This window comes from Dermochelys coriacea, chromosome 4 (assembly GCF_009764565.3).
Source record: "Dermochelys coriacea isolate rDerCor1 chromosome 4, rDerCor1.pri.v4, whole genome shotgun sequence".
In the NCBI taxonomy this organism is placed as follows: domain Eukaryota; kingdom Metazoa; phylum Chordata; order Testudines; family Dermochelyidae; genus Dermochelys; species Dermochelys coriacea.
In genome coordinates this window covers 94,968,709-94,988,311 of record NC_050071.1, presented here as the reverse complement: position 1 = coordinate 94,988,311, position 19,603 = coordinate 94,968,709, and the positions used below count along the sequence as shown (strand labels likewise).

The window sequence follows — 19,603 nt, the reverse complement described above, 5'->3', positions numbered from 1 at the left end:
GGTGTCACAAGGACTCCTCGTCATTTTTCCAGATCACTTTGTAACAATGAACTGTCCTCTTCATTGTTTTGCACTCCCTCCACTCCTTTGTGCGACTTGCAAACTTAATCAGTGATGATCTTATGTTTTCTTCCAGGTCGTTAATAGTGTAATGCCTTAATGATCCCTGGTGGACCCCACTAGAAACACACCTGTTCAGTGATGATTCCCCATTTACAATTACAATAGTGATCTCCCTCCAGCTCCAGAAGGGTAGCCTGTCCAGGCACAAAGTCTTTGTTTTGGACCTTAGGTTTAGGATCTCTGGACTTGGGTCCTGAGACAAGGACCTTTGAGTTTCCATGAGCTTCATTAAAGCAGACATATCTTCTTTTCATTGATGTATTTAGCTTCTCATTTTCCTAATCGAGGGGTACTCAATTATTTTTATCAAGGTCCAAATTTTTTGGTCAAGGTATATTCAAGGTCCAGACTCCAGAGAAAATTAAAAAATAAACTGATGATAGCAATAAGTAAATAAAAAGATTTTTTGGGTCTGTTCAAAAGCATCTGGTGGATTTGGCCCACAATCCATCTATTAATTACCCCTGCCCTAATCTGTGCATGTGGATTTATTGACACACAGTGGGGGAAAGTAAGGTGGGGCTCACCTACAGTGTCACACCCAGCCAGAAGCGGGTGCAGAGTTTGGCCCACCCCTTTACAGACACCCAGAAAGTGAAAAACACAACAATAATGGCCATGTGTGAAAAATGTGATTTAAATGACTTGCCAAACACCACAGAGGAAATCTCTGCACAGGCAGGGATAGGCTCTAATTCTCCAGCTGATGTTTAACTTCCTTAATGATGACACCATCCTTTCTTCCTGCTATCCCGTCTCATACACACCTTCCTACTTCTGCAACAAATAAGGCAAAGGTCATTCAGACAACAGTCTCCTTCACTCCGTAACCCTGATTCATTCCCAGAGCACTGTCTATGCTATGCACTGAATGAGAGAAGAATCCTTTTAAAATAACAGTATGTGATCAGAAAGAGATGAGGTGGGTGAGCTAATATATTTTATTGGACCAACTTCTGTTGGTGAAAGAGACAAGCTTTTAAGCTACACAGAGCTCTTTTTCATGTCTGGGAAAGATACTCATAGTGTCACAGCTAAATACAAGGTGGAGAAGATTGTTTAGCATTAGTTAGCACATATCGTAAGAGACCATTCGAAGTAAAAGTGTCCTGTTAACATGCTCACAATCATAGGACAAAAAAAGAGGAGTTAGTGGGTTACAGATTGTTGTAATAAGCCATAAATCCATGATTTTTAGTGTCTAGCAAAGTTATAAATTTAAGCTCCCAGGCATGTCTTTTGGAAGTGTTTGCAAGTTTCATTTGAGGACCAGGACTGAGAGGTCAAATACAGAGTGACTGTTTTGTGAAAAGTGTTCACTCACAGACGTAATATTTTTGTCTCTTATCATTTTCCTGTGTGAGTTCATTTGAGAACATAGTGACTGTCTGATTTCAGACACATAGTTGTTGTTGGGATAAAATGCAGGTGGGTTGGTGAAACCAGATAATCACTACGCTCTTCACATGATTTTAAAATAGGTTTTTGTGTAACTTCCTAACTTTTTTATAAAACAGAAAAATAAATTCCATTATATGGAACCATACTGACCCCTATATGGGTCCTCATCAGGCTTGGGACTTTTATATCCAGAATACAGACCTCTACCATTTGAGCTAAGAAAGTAACAGGTAGAAATAGCAGACTCTTACTGCCTATGAGGATGCACCAGCCACTACAGTGGAGAATGAGAAAAAAACGGTTACTCACCTTATCGTAACTGTTGTTCTTCAAGATGTCTTGTTCATGTCCATTCCAATCAGGTGTATGCGTGCATGCCTGCATGGCAACCAGAAGATTTTTCCCCTAGCAGTTTCCGTCGGGTCAGTTTGGTACCACCTGGAGTGGCGCCTTCAAGGCGCTCTATATACGGCTTTACTGACCCGCCGCCCCCTCCGTTCCTTCTTGCTGGAGGGTAGGAGGGTGGGCATTGGAATGGACATGAACAACACATCTTGAAGAACAGTTACGAGAAGGTGAGTAATGGTTTTTTCTTCTTTCGGTGCTTGTTCATGTCAATTCCAATCAGGTGACTCCCAAGCCTCAATTCAGGAGGCAGGGTCAGAGCTGTCCACTGACTGGGGCACTGCTCTACCAAAGGCCTCATCATCTCTGGCCTGCTAGGTAATCGCATAATGCACAGTGAAAATATGTATGGAGGACCACGTCATCGCTCTGCATATTTTCTGGGTCGGGACTTGCGCCAGGAACACTACTGAAGAAGCTTGTACCCTAGTGGAGTGCACTATGAGTGGAGGGGCAGGCACCTCTGCCAGGTTATAGCATTCACAATGCAAGACATGATCCATGAGGAAATTCATTGGGAAGAGACTGGAAGACTCTTCATCCTGTCTGCCATGGCCACAAACAGTTGAATGGACTTCCTAAACAGTTTCATTCTTTCAATGTAAAAGGCTAGCACTCTGCAGACATCCAACGAGTGAAGCCTCTGCTCTCTGCTGCTTGAGTGAGGCTTAGGATAGAATACTGGGAGGAATATGTCCTGGTTGATGTGAAACTGGGAGACAACCTTTTGGAGAAAAGCTGGATGTAGCCTGAGCTGAACCTTGTCCTTCTAGAACACGATATAAGGGGGCTCTGACGTTAGGACCTTGAGCTCAGACATCCTCCTTGCTGAGGTTATTCCTACCAGAAATGCCACCTTGTCTGACAGGTAGAGCAGGGAACACGTTGGTGGTGGTTCAAAGGGCAGACACATCAATTTGGAAAGGACCAGATTGAGGTCCCAGGTTGGGGTCGGTTGCTGGACGTGCAGATATAGCCTGTCGAGACCTTTCAGGAAACGGCTGACCATAGGGTTGGCAAACACTGGTCAGTCCTCTGAGCCAGGATGGGAGGCAGAGATGGCGGCCAAGTAAACCCTTATTGACAACATGGACAGTCCCTGCTGCTTGAGATGGGGAAGGTAGTCCGGTATGAGTGGTATAGAGGCAAGCCTCTGGGACGAGTGATCCTGCACCAACCAGAATGAGAATTTCTTCCACTTGGCAAGGTAGGTAGCCTTGGTGGAGGGTTTCCTACTGCCAAGAAGGACTTGTCTAACCGGGACCGAGCAGGAAAGCTCCAAGGAGGTTCAGCCATGGAGCTTCCATGCCATGAGGTACAATGACTCAAGCTTTGGGTGCTGGAGGTGGCCGTGATCCTGCGTTATTAAGTCCAGGAGGAGTGGCAAGGTAACTGGGGCTTTCACAGACATTTCCAGGAGAGATGTGTACCAATGCTGGTGAGGCCAGGTTGGAGCTATCAATATCACTGAAGCCTCTTCACTCCATATTCTGAGGAGCACCTTGTGAATGAGAGGGAGGGGCAGGAATGTGTAGAGAAGACAGCCTCTTCAAGGGATGAGGAACATGTCCGTGATGGAGCCCGGGCTGTGGTTCAGGAAGGAGCAAAACTGTTGGCACTTCCTGTTGCGTTGCATGATGAATAAGTCCATCTGGGGAAAGCCACACTGTTGGAAGATGGAGTTTGCGATATCTGGGCCATGGCCATGAAAGGACCTGCTGAGATGGTCCACCAACTCATTCTGTACTCCCAGGAGGTACAATGCTTGCAGGTGTATCGAATGAGCTACACAAAAGTCCCACAGCATGATGGCTTCCTGGCACAGGGGAGAGGAGAGTTCACCCCCCTGTTTTTGGTATAGAACATCGCTGTGGTGTTGTCTGTCATGGACTGATACACACCTCACTGTCAAGCGGGCTTGGAAAGTCTGGCATGCCAGACATGCAGCTCTCAGCTCTCTGACACTGATGTGGAGAGAAAGTTCCGCCTGAGACCAGAGGCCTTGTGTCCTGAGTTCTCCCAGATATACTCCCCAGCCCAAGGCTGACATGTCCATCACTAGCAAGAGGGATGGCTGAGGACCGGTGCAGGGGACCCCTGCACACATTACCTGTGGGTCAAGCCACCACTGGAAGGAGTCAAGGACTGGGCGAGACAGAGACATGACCCTGTCCAAACTGTCCTGAGCCCACCAGTACACTGAGGCTAGCCATGACTGGAGAGTCTGAGCCTGGCATGTTGCACCACATAGGTACAAGAGGCCCTGTGTCCTATAAGCTTCAGGCAATTCCTTGCTGTGGTGGTGGGAAATTGCCTGAGACTTCAAATAATGTCACCAGGCCAAGAGCCTCTTCTCATGGCAATCCTGGTAGACATCACCCAAGTGGCCAGATCAGCCCCATCCAGAGTGGCCTGAAACAAAGCTCAGGAAATGAGCTTGCCCTCCTCCACCAGAGCCGAGAATTCAGCATGAGAGTCCTGCAGCAGCAGCTCTGTAAACTTTGCCATTGTCTCACATGTATTGTAGCAGTACCAGCTGATAATGGCCTCCTGATTAGAAATGCAGTGCTACAAACCACCAGTGAAGTAGACCTTTCTACCAAAAAGGTAGTCATTTCGCTTCCTGATTCTTTGGGTAGAGGCCTTGGTAGCCCTGGCGCTTGCTTTGGTTAGCAGCATCCATGACCAAGGAATCTGGTGGAAGATGGGTATACAAGTGCTCGTAGGCTCTGGACGGCACAAAATAGCATTTTTCATTGCACCTGGCCCTACGGGGCAACAAAGCAGGTGTCTGCCACAAGGTTTTTGTGGTGTTGACAATGGTCTTTATGAGGGGTAGGGCAATACATACAAGTCCAGAGGGGGCAAGGATACTCACCATTGGATCTGTGTCCTCCACTACCTCCTCTGCCTGAATGCCCAGGCCCTGGGCAATTCTCCTCAGCAATTGCTGTAGGATCCTGTTGTCCTCCAGGGCCAGGGCTGAAGTGCCCACCAGTGCTTTGTCTGGAAGGGAGGAGGAAGAGACCCCCTCAAGGAGTGGTTGCTCTCTTCCCTCCATGCCCAAGGGGTCCCGCGGCACTTGGGGATTCTGGGCGGGAGCCAACGTGAATGGTACCATAGCTCTAAGTGCTGGAGCTGTATACGTTGGTGCTGAGGCCACCGGTGCTGAAGTTGAAACCGATGGTGTTGGGGCTGTCAGTGCTGAGGCTGTCAGCACTGATATCGCTGGAGCGGCATAGTTAACGCCGATGCTGCATGGGTTGGGATGGTGGCGTCAGAGAGCGATGGAGCTACCCCCAATCCTGCCGATGCCAGAGGCAGTACAAAAGTGGCTGAAAGGCCCTTGGTGAAAGGCCCAGGGGATCCAAAAGGGCCACTGTGCCAGGGGCTGCCACTGCGCAGGCCACGGTGCCGGGTAGGTGTGCTGGTCTCATGATGACCCAGACTGTCTATTTCTGCTCCTACGAGAATGATAGGAGTCCGACTCTGAGGCCTCTGAAAAGGAGGACCATGGAGGAGCGGCACTTCGAGGCGCCGAGGGTCTGCGCCGAGGGCTTGGGGACCAACAAGGCTGCTGACCCTGTTCTGGCACCGGGGAGCAGTGCACTGGGGATAGAGACCACCAGGCCATCATTGCGGGCTTTTCCTTTGAAGGTGCCGGGGGAACAACCAGTGACGGGACCTCTCCTATGTAGGTGATGAGAACGGTGCCGTGAGCTGGAGCAGGTCCCGTGCTGCCTCAAATACCTCTGGAGTCAATGCGAGGTGAAGTTGTCGGCTCGGCCTCAGTGAGCGAGAAGGGTCCGGACTCAACCGCCCTTCCATGGGAGCAGGAGTTCACGTGACCGTCTTTGGCAGTGAGGCTGAAGTAGTGTGGCCCAACTCAGGTCTCACAACAGCCGGCTCCTTGGGTTTAGCCAGAGGGGAATGACTTGTCTCCAGCCTCCTCTTCTTATGCAGCACGGTGATTGACACCAGTGCCTGTCTGCGGCATGTGAGCTACGAGTGGAGCCATGATGGTGCCGAGAGTCCTTGTCTTTACTCGGCACTGATTCCCCGTGCCAATGGTGCCAGGGCACTGCGTACCGAGGAAGAGGTATTCGGCACCGGATCCTCCAATCCAGGGTCGGACTGGGGCCGGAGTGCCACTTCCATTAGGATCTTCAGGCGCTTATCTCTATCTTTCAGTGTCCTGGGGCAAAACCCCCTACAGATCCTACAGCAGGGGTGGGCAAACTACAGCCCGCGGTGGGTCACATCCAGCCCACCAGCCAATTTAATCCGGCTCTCAAACTGCTGTGCACTCCTCCATTTGCCCTCTCCTCAATCTACAAAGTTATTATAGGAGAGGGGCACAGTGGATCTCTCCCTTCCATTTGGGCAGAGTATTAGGATGATGGTGGCCTAAAAATCAAAGAGACATGAGGGACTAGGGAGGCACAGAATGGAAACAAAAAGAGACAAGGAGTAGGAAAGCAGGAGAAGGGAGAGAGACAAACGGCTGGGGTGGCATACATGGGGAGAGAAAGAAATCAAGGGACATAATCAAGTATGAGTAATTGATGGAGAGAATTGCTCTTTGGGAATTCTTTGTTTGTGAATATTGCCCTCAGCTTCACATGACAGACCACAATCTCAGGAACTACTTTATTTCCCTCAAGGCAGCATTTTACTATATCATTCTTCCAGCCAGAAAACAGCAATATTACAGATACACACACCATATCTCTCTCCCGCTCTCTGACTCTCTCTGTATAAAGTTAATGCAAAGATGAAAAGGAAAGATAATGTTTTCCTGATTTTAGACAATGTTTATCAGACAGTTTTTATTGTTGGATATACAAAACAAAGTCACAATTTTGAATAAGAAATACCTGCCCACAGCCAACTACTGCCAGTCACTCTTGGTCTGAAACCAGTTAATTCCCTAAATTTATACTAATACTCAGTGGTGAGCTGGAGTCAGTTCGCACCGGTTCGCTGGAACCGGTTGTTAAATTTAGAAGCCCCTTTAGAACTGGTTGTTGTTGAGGGACAACAGGTTCTATAAGGGCTTCTAAATTTAACTGGCCAAAAGTGGCACCTTAGGCGCTGACTCCGAGGTGCTCCGGGGCTGGAACACCCACAGGGAAAATTTCTCCCCACCCCATACCCGGCCCCAGCTCACCTCCACTCCACCTCCGTCTCAACATGCCGCCCCACTCGGCTACTCTGCTCCCCCCCCCCGGCTTCCCATGAATCAGCTGTTCGTGCAGGAAGCCTAAGAGGGCTGAGAAGCAAGTGGCAGCTTCACACTCAGGCCCGCGGAGGCGGAGCGGAGGTGAGCTGGGGTGGGGGAGCGCGAGAAGGGCTGCCCGCACTGTAGCAGGTAACCAGGGGGGGGGGGCGCAGGGAAACCGCTCCCCGCCCCAGCTCACGTCCGCCTCCCTGGGCCTGAGCACGAAGCCGCCGCTTGCTTCTCAGCCCTCCCCGGCTTCCCGCGCGAACAGCTGATTTGCAGGAAGCCGGGGGGCAGGGCGGAGAAGCACAACAGGGCGATGCATTCAGGGGAGGAGGCGGAGGTGGAGGGGACATGAGCTGTGGCTGGGCGCAGGGCGGGGAGCCGCCGGTGGGTGCTCTGCACCCACCAAATTCTCCCCATGGGGGCTCCAGCCCCGGAGCACCCACGGAGTCAGCGCCTTAGGCGCCATTTTTGATGTGATCAGTGGGGGGGAGCAGCCGCTCTCCCTGCTCCTCCCCTAGCTACACTACCCTGCCCCTAGGAGCCAGAGGGACCTGCTGGATGCTTCCTGGGAGCCGCCCCAGGTATGCACCGCTGGGACTCCCCACCTCGCCCCACAGCAGGTTCCTCCGACTCTTAGGGACAGGGCGGGGTGGGCACCCACTACGGTAGCCCACGAGACCCTCTTGCCCAGATCCCCCTCATGGGGTGAGGAGGGAACCGGTTGTTAAGATTTTTGCAGCTCATCACTGCTTATATTTTACATTTATATGGGCCCAGTGGCAGGAAGACAGATTGGATGTCAGAGACAATAAAAACTTGAACTAGTTCAATATGTATTTGACCTGGAAAGTAACTTGTTTCTACAGCTTTATGCAACTGACATTATCTAGCACATCTTGGATTTTTTCTGTTTGAAAATACTTTGGACTAAAAGTGATTTTAGTATTGTCTGCGGTGCAATGCCTTGTGCATGACAAAATAATGTACAATGCTATCTGCTATCAAGAGGAAACTTGATGGAATAGTTCAAACAGGAAAAGAAAGCTCAAAGCAGCCCCCAGTCTAAGACAAAGTTTTTTATTGTATTGGGAAAACAAGTGCTATGGCACAGAATGAGTGTCATCTTTAAGAGGGAGTGGGTCCAGTGCACCTGTGACTTGTCAGCTGCCTCCTAATTGGGTTTTAAGAGAGGGATCTTGGGCCATATAGATGGGAGACCCTGATAAGAGATGGGGTCAGTCAGGTGATTGGTGTGTCTTTGGGGAAAGCTGCACAGATCAGAAAGCTCTCTGCAGCCCCGCCCTGGATGAGAGAGGAATGTCAGTAAACCAGTGGAAGGGCTAATCTGCTGAGTTTCCTGGGCCAGTACTGAGAGGCTGGAAAGGCCAGAGGGCTAGGAAGCCTGAGGAGGGCAAGCCAGCAAAGGCCAGTGTGGTGCAAGGAATGGTGAGAGATGCTATTGCTGTACTGGGTGTGTTATATGTATTGTTTGGACTATGCTGGGGAATTCCAGACTATGATTATGGAACTTTTATTATGATTTGTGCATGGGATTCTTGTAATAAATTAACTCTGCAATGGATTTTAGATAGATAGATACAATAACACATACACATGGAAAGCCTTAATGACTATTTCTGGGATCTCTGAAGGAGGGAAACTCTGGCAGCTGCATTTGTTGTGCCACAAGCGGATGCTCCAGGCGCGGCTCTCCTATTTCACTACTTTCAGAGTAGCAGCCGTGTTAGTCTGTATTCGCATAAAGAAAAGGAGTACTTGTGGCACCTTAGAGACTAACAAATTTATTAGAGCATCCGATGAAGTGAGCTGTAGCTCACAAAAGCTTATGCTCTAATAAATTTGTTAGTCTCTAAGGTGCCACAAGTACTCCTTTTCTTATTTCACTACTGATGACCCTTAAAATGGCATTAAAGTATGTAACAGCTTTTTGTTTTTTGTAGGACTTTTGAATAGTATAAATGTATGTACCCTTTGCTAAACTTCTTAATGTGGAGTTTCTATTAAAAACTCCTTATCCAGATTAACACGTATTAAGGACTCTTGTGCTGTCATCTACAAACCAACTGAAGAGCTCACTCCAATTATTCAGATCTGTAGCCCTTTCAGTCCCCTAAACATTGCTGAGAGTCCGTATTTGCACAATAATTAATATTATGTTTTTCCCAGAAGGGAGCTTATCTAGGCTATCTGCAGTGGTTTTCTTGCTGGAGAACTACTATAACACTCCTGACCAGAAAAAAATCTAATTAAAATACTGCATCCAGATAAGCATGCAGTGAAAAGTTCACAAAATAAATCTCCTCTACAGAACGGTTAAAGTCTCCAAGTTACTTTTAATTACACAAGTTTCACGGTATTTACCCATAAATCACCCACTGCTCTTAGGACCGAACTGATCTGTCTGCAAACATCTGTTATTAAAAGTAAGTCTGCACAGATTTACAAACATACGTATTCTACTTTCTATAGCATTTCAGTCAACGAAATCATCACAATGTGATGGCTGTCAGGTTGCCGGACAGTATCATGTTTGGTCATCTGTCTCTAAGAACAACAGCATAACCACAAGGAAGGCTAGGTGCTAACTGGAAATGTTAAGGATTAGAATCTCCAGAAAGTGTTACAGCAGACAGCGTCCTCAGAATGGTCTAAACAAAGAAGAATCTTCTGTCCATCGACTGAGCTAAGGAGTCAGTCACCCTACTGGGTATGAGATATGTGTAGGGTAACCAGTGATGTGTAGGGTGACCAGATAGCAAAGGTGAAAAATCGGGATGGGGGTCGGGGGTAATTGGCACCTATATAAGACAAAGCCCCAAGTATCGGGGCTGTCCCTATAAAATCAGGACATCTGGTCACCCTAGTGATGTGTCAGGCAGGCTGATTTTCAGATCCAGGCTTCAATTGTGCATATGTAATTTTGTTCATAAATTCTTGATGCACTAACATCTGATGAGCACCTGAGGAGAAGACTAGGACTTGTAAGAAGAGGTGTGTTTTAAGGAGAGACCTAAGGAGGAAGAAAATGGAGGCATATCAAACAAGATCAGGAAGGGATTCCTGGGAAGTACAAATGGAAGGGGCACAGGTGCAGAAGTCAAAATGTAACACAGAGGGGGTGGTGAGTCAGGCAGACTGGGGAAAGTAAATGGGGCAATGAGGGGGAAAAGGAGGATATAAGAACAAAGGTAGGTGATAGCCACATTGTGCAGTGTCTTAAAAATGAGGACGTGGAACTTAATTGTATCTGGTGTGTGAGGGGAAGCGAGCAAAGGGACCTTAAGAGGGTTGGACATGGTCAGAGCAATGGGCTAGGGAGATCATTTTTGTGGTAATATTTTGGATGGACTGAAGTGGGGGATGAGATGAGGGTTACTGAGGTTGGGGCTAGAAGGAGTAGGGGTGAGAAATCAGGGTCAGGAGAATGGAGAGAAACAGAAAAATTACGGAGGGGAAAAAAACAGCAGGGTAGTTTCTGCACTGGGTTATGAGCCATGATTTTAGCCTACAGCTTTCACTCTAACAGAAGTGAAATTATGATTGTAAGAAGATTTGCAATAAACCATGGGAGCAGGAAGAGAGTGTTTTAATCCAAAACCTACACTTCTTGAAATATCACAAAAATCCAACCTGGGGGAAGTAAAATCACCTGAGACAAAATTACAGAAGTGTCCAGAAAAAATGTTGCTAACAACGTGACACAGTCTTACTGCTAATTACAAACAAATTATTTTACTATAGCAATAAACAGGATTTATCTGATCTTCCTGTACCATTTCAGCAGAAGACCACTAGACACTACTAAAATATAAATAAATAATATTCTAATGGAATATAGAATCTTTTATAATTACAAAGTAAAATTTTAAAAGTCCAAAAATGAACAAGTGTTTTCTCATGCAAGAAATGGCATATAATTCTGAAATGTTAATCTTGCCCACATCCTGTCATATGAGCCACTTGTGCGTCAGTTTTTAATAGTACAACAACATTAAACATAGAGCCTCTGCTGTGCAGCAAAATGAATATACAGTACTCTCCCTTTGAGGTGAGTCAACTTTATTTTTGTTTTCCTGTAGGGCATTTAGGGAAGAGAACTTAAAACAAAACAACAATACCAACCGCTGCTCTGGAATAACCTCAGAATTAAAATGCATTTATTGTGCTTTCAAAGTTTAAAAAAAAATTCAAAGCTTTGTGTGTTAGGGTAGCAATAGAACTATCAGTGTTTCTGATCTGCATCTCATCTGTTGCACTGATCAGCCCGAAAGCCACCCTCAAGCATGTGAGCTAGCCTCTTTTAATGTCACACAATTTATATTTAGAAATTTTGTCTGTGCAATTATAATGCAATTTTACAAATGATTTTCTAGCTACTGGCAAGAACGTGTGACCAAAGGGTAATTTATTCTTGGGATTTACCTTTCCAGAGAATGGTGTTTAGAAGAGACAATGCAGAAATGAGCCAACTACGTGAAGATACCTCTACATCTAGACTCAACGTAGCAAGAAGTATGAGTAAAAAGCAAGAGTGGTGTGTGACGGTGCCCCCCATAAGGCTTTATGGAAATATGCTTATTCATAGATTCATAGATATTAAGGTCAGAAGGGACCATTATGATCATCTAGTCTGACCTCTTGCACAATCTATGACATAACTAGAATGTGTTTTATGCTACATATGCCATGTAACACATCTCTGTAAAGGTTATGATCTACTGAATCTATTAATCCTATTTATATGAATGTCTCATTTTTGTATTTGAAGTTATGAATATTGGCTGCATACTTGTTTGATTCTGAGTAGGTTTTAGTGAAGCAGTTAGTCAGCTTCCTTAGAAAAGACTATTCTCAGTAAGTGCCCAGTCAAGAAGCCCTTAAACCAACAATGAACTTGGAGATGCCAGTCCACATCTGGGTTTTCCCAGGAATGTGGCTTGGCTGGTAAGGAACTCAGTCATGCATGGACATGTGACTTGCCCAGGTGACTCCAAAACTCCATTTTGTAGCTGCATTTTGCATAGGAGAAAGGAGGAGGTCTCCACCCACAAGAGAGAGTCTATTTAAACCTCTGAGAGACCCCTCCATTTTGTCTTCAGCTGGCTAAAGAGAGAGCCTCTCCACCTCCAAAAACACCTGAAAGAAACTGGAACAAAGGACAGTAACTACAGGGGATGTGAGTGAGTGCTGGACCCAGACTAGAAGGAGATTAGTCTGTAAAAGAAAGCTTACTGGAACTACTGAGGTTTTTTATCTGTATTCAGTTTGATTAGACATAGACTTGCGTGTTTTATTTCATTTTGCTTGGTAATTCACTTTTCTGTCTGTTACTACTTGGAAACACTTAAATCCTACTTTCTGTATTTAATAAAATCACTTTTTACTTATTAATTAACCCAGAGTATGTATTAATACCTCATGGGGGGGTAACAGCTATACATATCTCTCTATCAGTTTTATAGGTTTCAGAGTAGCAGCCGTGTTAGTCTGTATTCGCAAAAAGAAAAGGAGTACTTGTGGCACCTTAGAGACTAACAAATTTATTAGAGCATAAGCTTTCGTGAGCTACAGCTCACTTCATCGGATGCATCCGATGAAGTGAGCTGTAGCTCACGAAAGCTTATGCTCTAATAAATTTGTTAGTCTCTAAGGTGCCACAAGTACTCCTTTTCTTTTTATCAGTTTTATAGAGGGCGAACAATTTATAAGTTTACCCTGTATAAGCTTTATACAGGGTAAAACGGATTTATTTAGGCTTTGGACCCCACTGGGAGTTGGGCATCTGAGTGTCAAGGACAGGACCACTTCCTAAGTTGCTTTCAGTTAAGCCTACAGCTGTTAGGGGACGTGATTCAGACCTGGGTCTGGGTTTCCAGCAGGCTAGTGGGTCTGGCTCAAACCAGGCAGGGCACTGAAGTCCTAAGCTGACAGGACAGGAAAGCAGAAGCAGAAGTAGTCTTGTCACATCCCAAGTTATGTTATCCAACCAGCCAGATGGTGTATAGCCTCAAAAGCTGTGTTTATTTTTTATTTATTATTTGTATTATTGTAGCACCTAGGAGCCATAGCCATGGAGCAGCACCCCATTGTGCTAGACACTGTATAGACACAGAACAAAAAGACTCCAAACAACTTACAATCTAAGTATAAGAAAAGGGACAACAGATGGATATAGACAGGGGAATACAGAGAAACAATGACATAATATCTGTCAGCATGGCAGGCAGAAGTCTTAGCACACAGGCAGCCTAACTGTTGTCAATTTTTTTTTATATTTTTTTTAGGCATTACAGCACAGGGGAGTTCTGAAGAGATTTAAGGATCTGAAGGAAAATAATGAAGTGTGTACATTAAAAGAAACTCCAAGCAAGCATGAGGGGCAGCATGAGAGAAAGCAAAAAGAGGCAGGAGTTGACAGCTCGAACACAAAGGAGAGAGGATTGGTAGGGTGGGCATAGGCCATGAAGGGCCTTGAACGTGAAGATAAATAATGTATGTTTGACGCAATAAAGGAGAAGTAATATGGTCAAAATGACAAGCTAGAAAAAAGATCCTTAAGAGGAATGGGACAAGGTGGCATTTTGCCAATCAAGATCAGAGAAAAGGATGTTGCAGTAATCAAGAAATGAGAAGTTGAGAGCTTGGATGAGAATTTTAGCCATGTGGATGGATAAGAAAGGCCACAACTTAGAGATGTCATTCTAAAAGAATTTGAAAGACTTAAATGTAGGGATGTAAAGACCTAGACTGAGGTCAGAATCAAAGATGATGCCCAGATTATGGGCCTGAGTGGAAGGATGGTCAGGTGGTCCACAGTCCTTGAGAAAGGAGGTAGCAGTGAGAGCTTAGAGGGAGATTGATCTTGAGCTGATGGCTAAACATCTATGAGGATATGTCAGAGAGACATGCTGAGATTTTAGTTTAGACAGAAGAGGACAGGTATGGAATAGGGAGGTAGATCTGTGAGTCGTCTGCGTAGAGACCATAGGTGAATTTGTGTCTTCAAATGAGATTACCAAAGATAAAGTCTAGGGGGAGAAGAGGAGGAGACCAAAGAGAGAACCCTGTGGAGGCCCCACAGAAAGCTAGAGAAGGATTAAGGAGGATCCTCTGAAGAACATGCTGAAGGAATAGTTAGAGAAGTAGGCGACAACCTGGAGAGTCAACAGCACAGAAGCTAAGGGAGGACAAGATTTCATAAAGAGTATGGTTGATCGTGCTGATAGGTCAAGGAGAATGAGGATGGAGTACTGGTTCTGAGATCTGGCTCAGAAGAGGTCATTAGAGATTTTGGCAAGGGAAATTTCAGTTGAGTGCAAGAGACAGCAGCAGGACTGTGGAGGGTTTGGGATGGAATTGAGGAGAGGAACTCCAGACAGTGGTTGTAGACAGTTTGCTCAATGAGCTTAGAGGTGAAATAGTAAAGGGAGATGTGGCTGTAGTTGGAGAGGCAAGAAGAGTGCGTGGGGGCGGTGGGGTGTGTTAAAATGGAAGAGACTAAAGCATGTTGTATTGTGAGCAGAAAGAGCCGGAGAAGAGTAAGAGGTAAAGAAGAAAAGTGCTAATTACTAGGCAGCAATCAAAGACTGGTATCAAGGAAGGATATACAAGATACACTGAGGGCTTGTGTACATTACAAAATGTTAGTGTTTGAATACAACTATGCCATGCTGAACATGATTATTCCTGGTCTACATTGACCACAAGGTCTGGTCAGCACTCTGTCAAAAAAAAATTGTGTTTGAGGCCACAGAAAGCAGCACACACACATAATCTTGAAAGCAAGCTGTGACTCTATAATTCATATTGTAATCTTATTTCTGTTGCAGTAATGCCTTTGGGCCTGTGGCTCCATTGTGCTAGGCACTGTGCAAACACAATCCTACCCTGAAGAGATGACAGTCTAACTAAAATGTACAATGGTGATGATGCAGAAATACAGCTGTCAGCTAGACACCATGAAAGAGATGACTTAGCAGCAGCCACAACCTTGAAGCTACTGAGTGAGTCCTCAGACAAACTTGGTAGCCCATTACAAAAGGATATTAATGACAGAGAAACTTATGACTGATTGTTAGCATTAATGAAGAACATTACTAAAAGCATGCAAAAGGAAAACCACAGTATCATGAAGAGTACAGCAGCACCAACAGAAGGCTATAGACCAGTTCATCACGTATCAAATGTCTTCCCTGCTGTACTAGCTCTTGCTGCATTCACTCATTTAGTAACAATCAGACCGGTTATACTATTACACTTCTTAAGCCCTTGTGCTCTGTAGGCTACCCAGTAATAGGACAGTTCTCTATAGTTGTCCCTCATTGAAATAATGGCCCTACTGGAATAAAGGGAGGGTTGTCACTTAGATGTCTAATGAGCAAATGTGCTACACAGTCTGTGTTCTGCACAGCAAATGAAATTTTTCCCCTCAAATATCTGGTAATTAAAAATCAATTAACTTCACACAAATTTATGCAATGAAAAGATGTCTAATGTACTATATTCCATGTAGATAATCAGTCTTGTTTTGCCAGCTTACCTGCTAAGATCCATTAATGGATGTCTCAGTTATCAAGGGCCTTGATCCCAGTTAATCTCTCTTGCAAAAGTTTGTAAAGCAGAAGTAAATAAATTATTAAAATTTCTCTATACAACTTCTACGTGGTTAACAGAATAGGACTAAAGCCCCCCAGAAGTGGTCCAAGCAGACATGTGTAACCAGTATTTTAACAAAAAGAAAAGGAGTACTTGTGGCACCTTAGAGACTAGTCTCTAAGGTGCCACAAGTACTCCTTTTCTTTTTGCGAATACAGACTAACACGGCTGCTACTCTGAAACCAGTATTTTAACAAGGGGCTTCCACAAACATTTTCCCGCTTAGCCTTTGTTAAACCCAATATGATGGGTCCATGTGCTCTGGAGTACTGGAGAGACACTAGGAAATCCATTCACTTCTTTTCATTTAAACAAACAAACGAACAAGGTTTCTCCTGGCCATAACCAAAGGAGCAGGCAGCACCACTTCGCAAACCAAGATATATTGTTTGGCACCTTGCTAGAAATGTTTATGCTCACATCCTGAAAATGATACTGATTGTAGGAATACTAACAGCATTATATTCATCTTTTGTCATTTGAAATGGAGTGATGGTGAAGAAGGCCTTTAAGAAGACCGGTCGGGATCCTCCCGGTGGTCTTAATTGTGACTGTTTAGAGTGGCCACTAGGGGGCAAAGAGCAAGCAGGCTGCGTAAATGGGAAAAACAAAGACAGTCTAAGACCATCTGGCATTCACCCCACCATGGTGTGCTCCACATTGCTGTATTTGCAATAATGTTCAATGCTTAATAACAATCATTATTCTAAAATTCATTGTTATTGTTTGACAGTCAAAATAAATTGCAGGATGTCAACAATAACCAGCATCCCAGACAAAAACATTATTAACCTGAGGTTAAAGCTGACAGTACATAGCAATAACATAAGAGTAAAATTTAAAAAAAGCAGATGTAGTTATCAAAAACACCAACGATTAGCAACCTAGGAAACTCAAAGTTTAACAGAAAAGAAACCTAAACGTTTGAAAGTGGAGCACTCTCAGTCTGAGTTCCAGCTAAATGAAATTTTTGTCTGGAAACTGTCTTTTTTAGTCTGGGTTATTTTTAAAATTTTGAACGTTCATTACTTGCATTGGGAAAAGGGAAGCCTGATACCCTGTGGTACTCCTGAGCTTTGGAACTGGGAAGGACAACAGGAGAGGACTCTGCAGATCACTGGAGATGAGGGGGAAAGAAGAGAGCAGGTAACTCTTGTAGCAATCATGCTGCATGCTTCTCAGCTTCCATGAGTCAGCTCCTATTAGCCCTAGAGACACTAAACTTTGATTCCTGCTCCCACATTCAGGTTGGCTTCCCTGCAGACCTTCTAAAGGCCACAGGATGAGTTGCAAACAGAAGTCAGCAGGAGGAGTGGACCAGAAGTGCATTCTAGTGAGGGCCACGACAACTAGTGCAGATTTTAACGTGTCCACAGGGAGGCAAATATGGGAAGAGAAGCAGGAATCTAGGTGTGGAACCTGCAAGAGCAGCGGAGTCAGGGCATTAGTGGGAGGATGACTTTGAGAAGCCAGGAGGGCTGTAAAACATACCAGGACCAGGGAAAAAGTGGCACAGAACAAGATCTCTTTGGGCCCTCTGAACTAGAGGTACAAGGGGGATCTGGGGAATTTAGGATCTTCACAGGGCTACAGGAGTCCTCCAGGCATGGGGAAGTTGGAACCCAGCGGCACATGTTCAACTATGTGATTTGCAGGTGTTTGTGGTTGCTATCTTGCCAGCTGCTGCCTAGTCGGGTTGTATCTTGTATACGTTTCACACACTGTATGAAGTACAGTAGCATCTATATTCACTGTTGGTTCTAAAAACATTTTACAATCTAGATTATTTACTTAAGACACAATTCCAGGGCTCCCTGATAGGCTTCAAGCTTATAGAAGCCAGCTCCTTGCATTCATTTTACTTCTTACTTAAATTACCACATACTATTTATTCTCTCAAGTACACTATCATCAGCTTTGACTACTCAAAGCAAATAAAGATACCAGGGAGGTGGAGAGAGAGCTAAAAGAAAGGAAAATAACTGAAGTATTTCCTAACTGGTTAGGGAGGTGCATTTCAGACCCACAGGAATGCTATTTAAATATTATTTTTTCCAAGTACGCAGACAAGGTGGTGGATAGGTTAGAGGGATCAAGTGGGAGGAAAGACTGACAAAACTTGACCTTCACTCCCTTACTTACTCACAACTCATCTGTGGAAACTAATGCAAATATTTTTTAAAACCTCTGCAGCTGAATTCCCAGAGCTCTGTATTTTTGTACCAGCCAATTTCTCTTTCAGTCTTTAGTGGGCACATTCTGCATAATAATGGAAAATAGAAAAGAAAATAGGCTGCATAATGAGATGTTTGCCAGGCAGTGAAAGAGTGCTAAGTGGCCTTGTCTTCAGTGATGCGTTCATTTCCACACAAGACCTACAGAATACCAGCCTCAGAAGTTGCTAACATTTTTCAAAAAGCCAGGTTCTCTTGTGACACTTGCAACTAAAAAAATACCATTTTGATTTAAAACCCTCCTGTATTTTATCGGTAGCATTTAACAGCTGAGAAGCCATTTTGTCCTTTGACTAAAGTTGTAGAGAACCATGAAATTATTGCATTGTGATATCCTTGCATTGTGTTGTTTTGGTCACAGTGGCATCTATATTTGACACTGTGTCTTTAAGACAGAGAAGTCTAAATGCTACAGAGAGATACATTTAGCATTCTTTTTCAACCTCATCTCCTCAGCTGCTGGCACTCTTCTCTCTTTCTCCCTACCTCCTGGCAACTGAGAGTGATATCTCTGCCCTTTCCCCTACTTTTCTGGATGTGAGCTCCATTCTTACCTGTAGTGGGGAAATGGAGCTGGGAGACAGATAAAATACCTCTTTACATGGATATTTTTGTCTGCTAGGCACCCCTCATTCTGCCTGGCAGACGAAAATCAGGGAGCCTGGTAATTGGCCATTGTGATAAGTGTTTGTGGTCCTGGCAAACCGAATGGAAATAAATTCAGGTCTATGGACAACCCCGCCTTAGAATCCAAAAGATCCAAATGAGCCTTAAGAGCAAAACATTGAGGACCATAGTTTCTAAGTATTAAAATATGTAGAAAACACACAAGAGTCAGACACCATCTGTCAGAAGATAGAGTGAAAATAGAAATGCTCTTAAAAATGAAAAATATTCAGTATTCTGTAGTTTCCATCACACATTCTACATGGAATTTCTTCATATACACATAAGCACACACTCATTATTTGTGCATGTCCAAGCAAAAACACAATTTAAATTACCTTTTGCTTTAATTGGTAGCATGTCAGAACTGCAAATAATAAACCAAGATCACTGCAGTTTGCACAGCTCCATCTTCTCTCTTCCTCCCACCTGGCTTCTCATCCAAGGTCCATTCACCTTGCCTAACCAGTCCCAGTCTTCTATCCTCAGGCTTCTCATCCCAGTCATCTTGCCCAGCTAGTGCAAGTCTCCCCTTCTGGGTTCCCTGTCCAAATCCTAGTATTTCCCTTTCCAAGCATCTCCCATCTCATGCTCCTAGTCCTAATCTCCTGGCCCAGCCAGTGCTAGTTTCCCCTTCCCAGTTCCTCATCTAATCTGTCTCTTCCCCATCCCCCAGCCTCCTGTCCCCATCTACCACAATTTCCTGTTCTCCACTGGCTTCCAGTCCCAATCCCCCTTGTCCTTGTCCTCCCTGCATCTGAGTCCGGCACCTTCCTTCTCCATGCTTCCTTGGTGCAAGCGGGAGGGAGGGGTATGATTAAGAACAAAAGGGAGACAGACTCCCTGCCTTCAATTCCAGTGTCTGGCTCCC

At 45.0% G+C, this 19,603-nt stretch overlaps 1 protein-coding gene across 1 annotated transcript in view; it reads right to left on the bottom strand.

The window, feature by feature from the left end:
• Positions 1 to 19,603, bottom strand: part of CORIN (corin, serine peptidase) — a 324,441-nt gene that overhangs the window by 164,475 nt on the left and 140,363 nt on the right. The window lies entirely within an intron of this gene.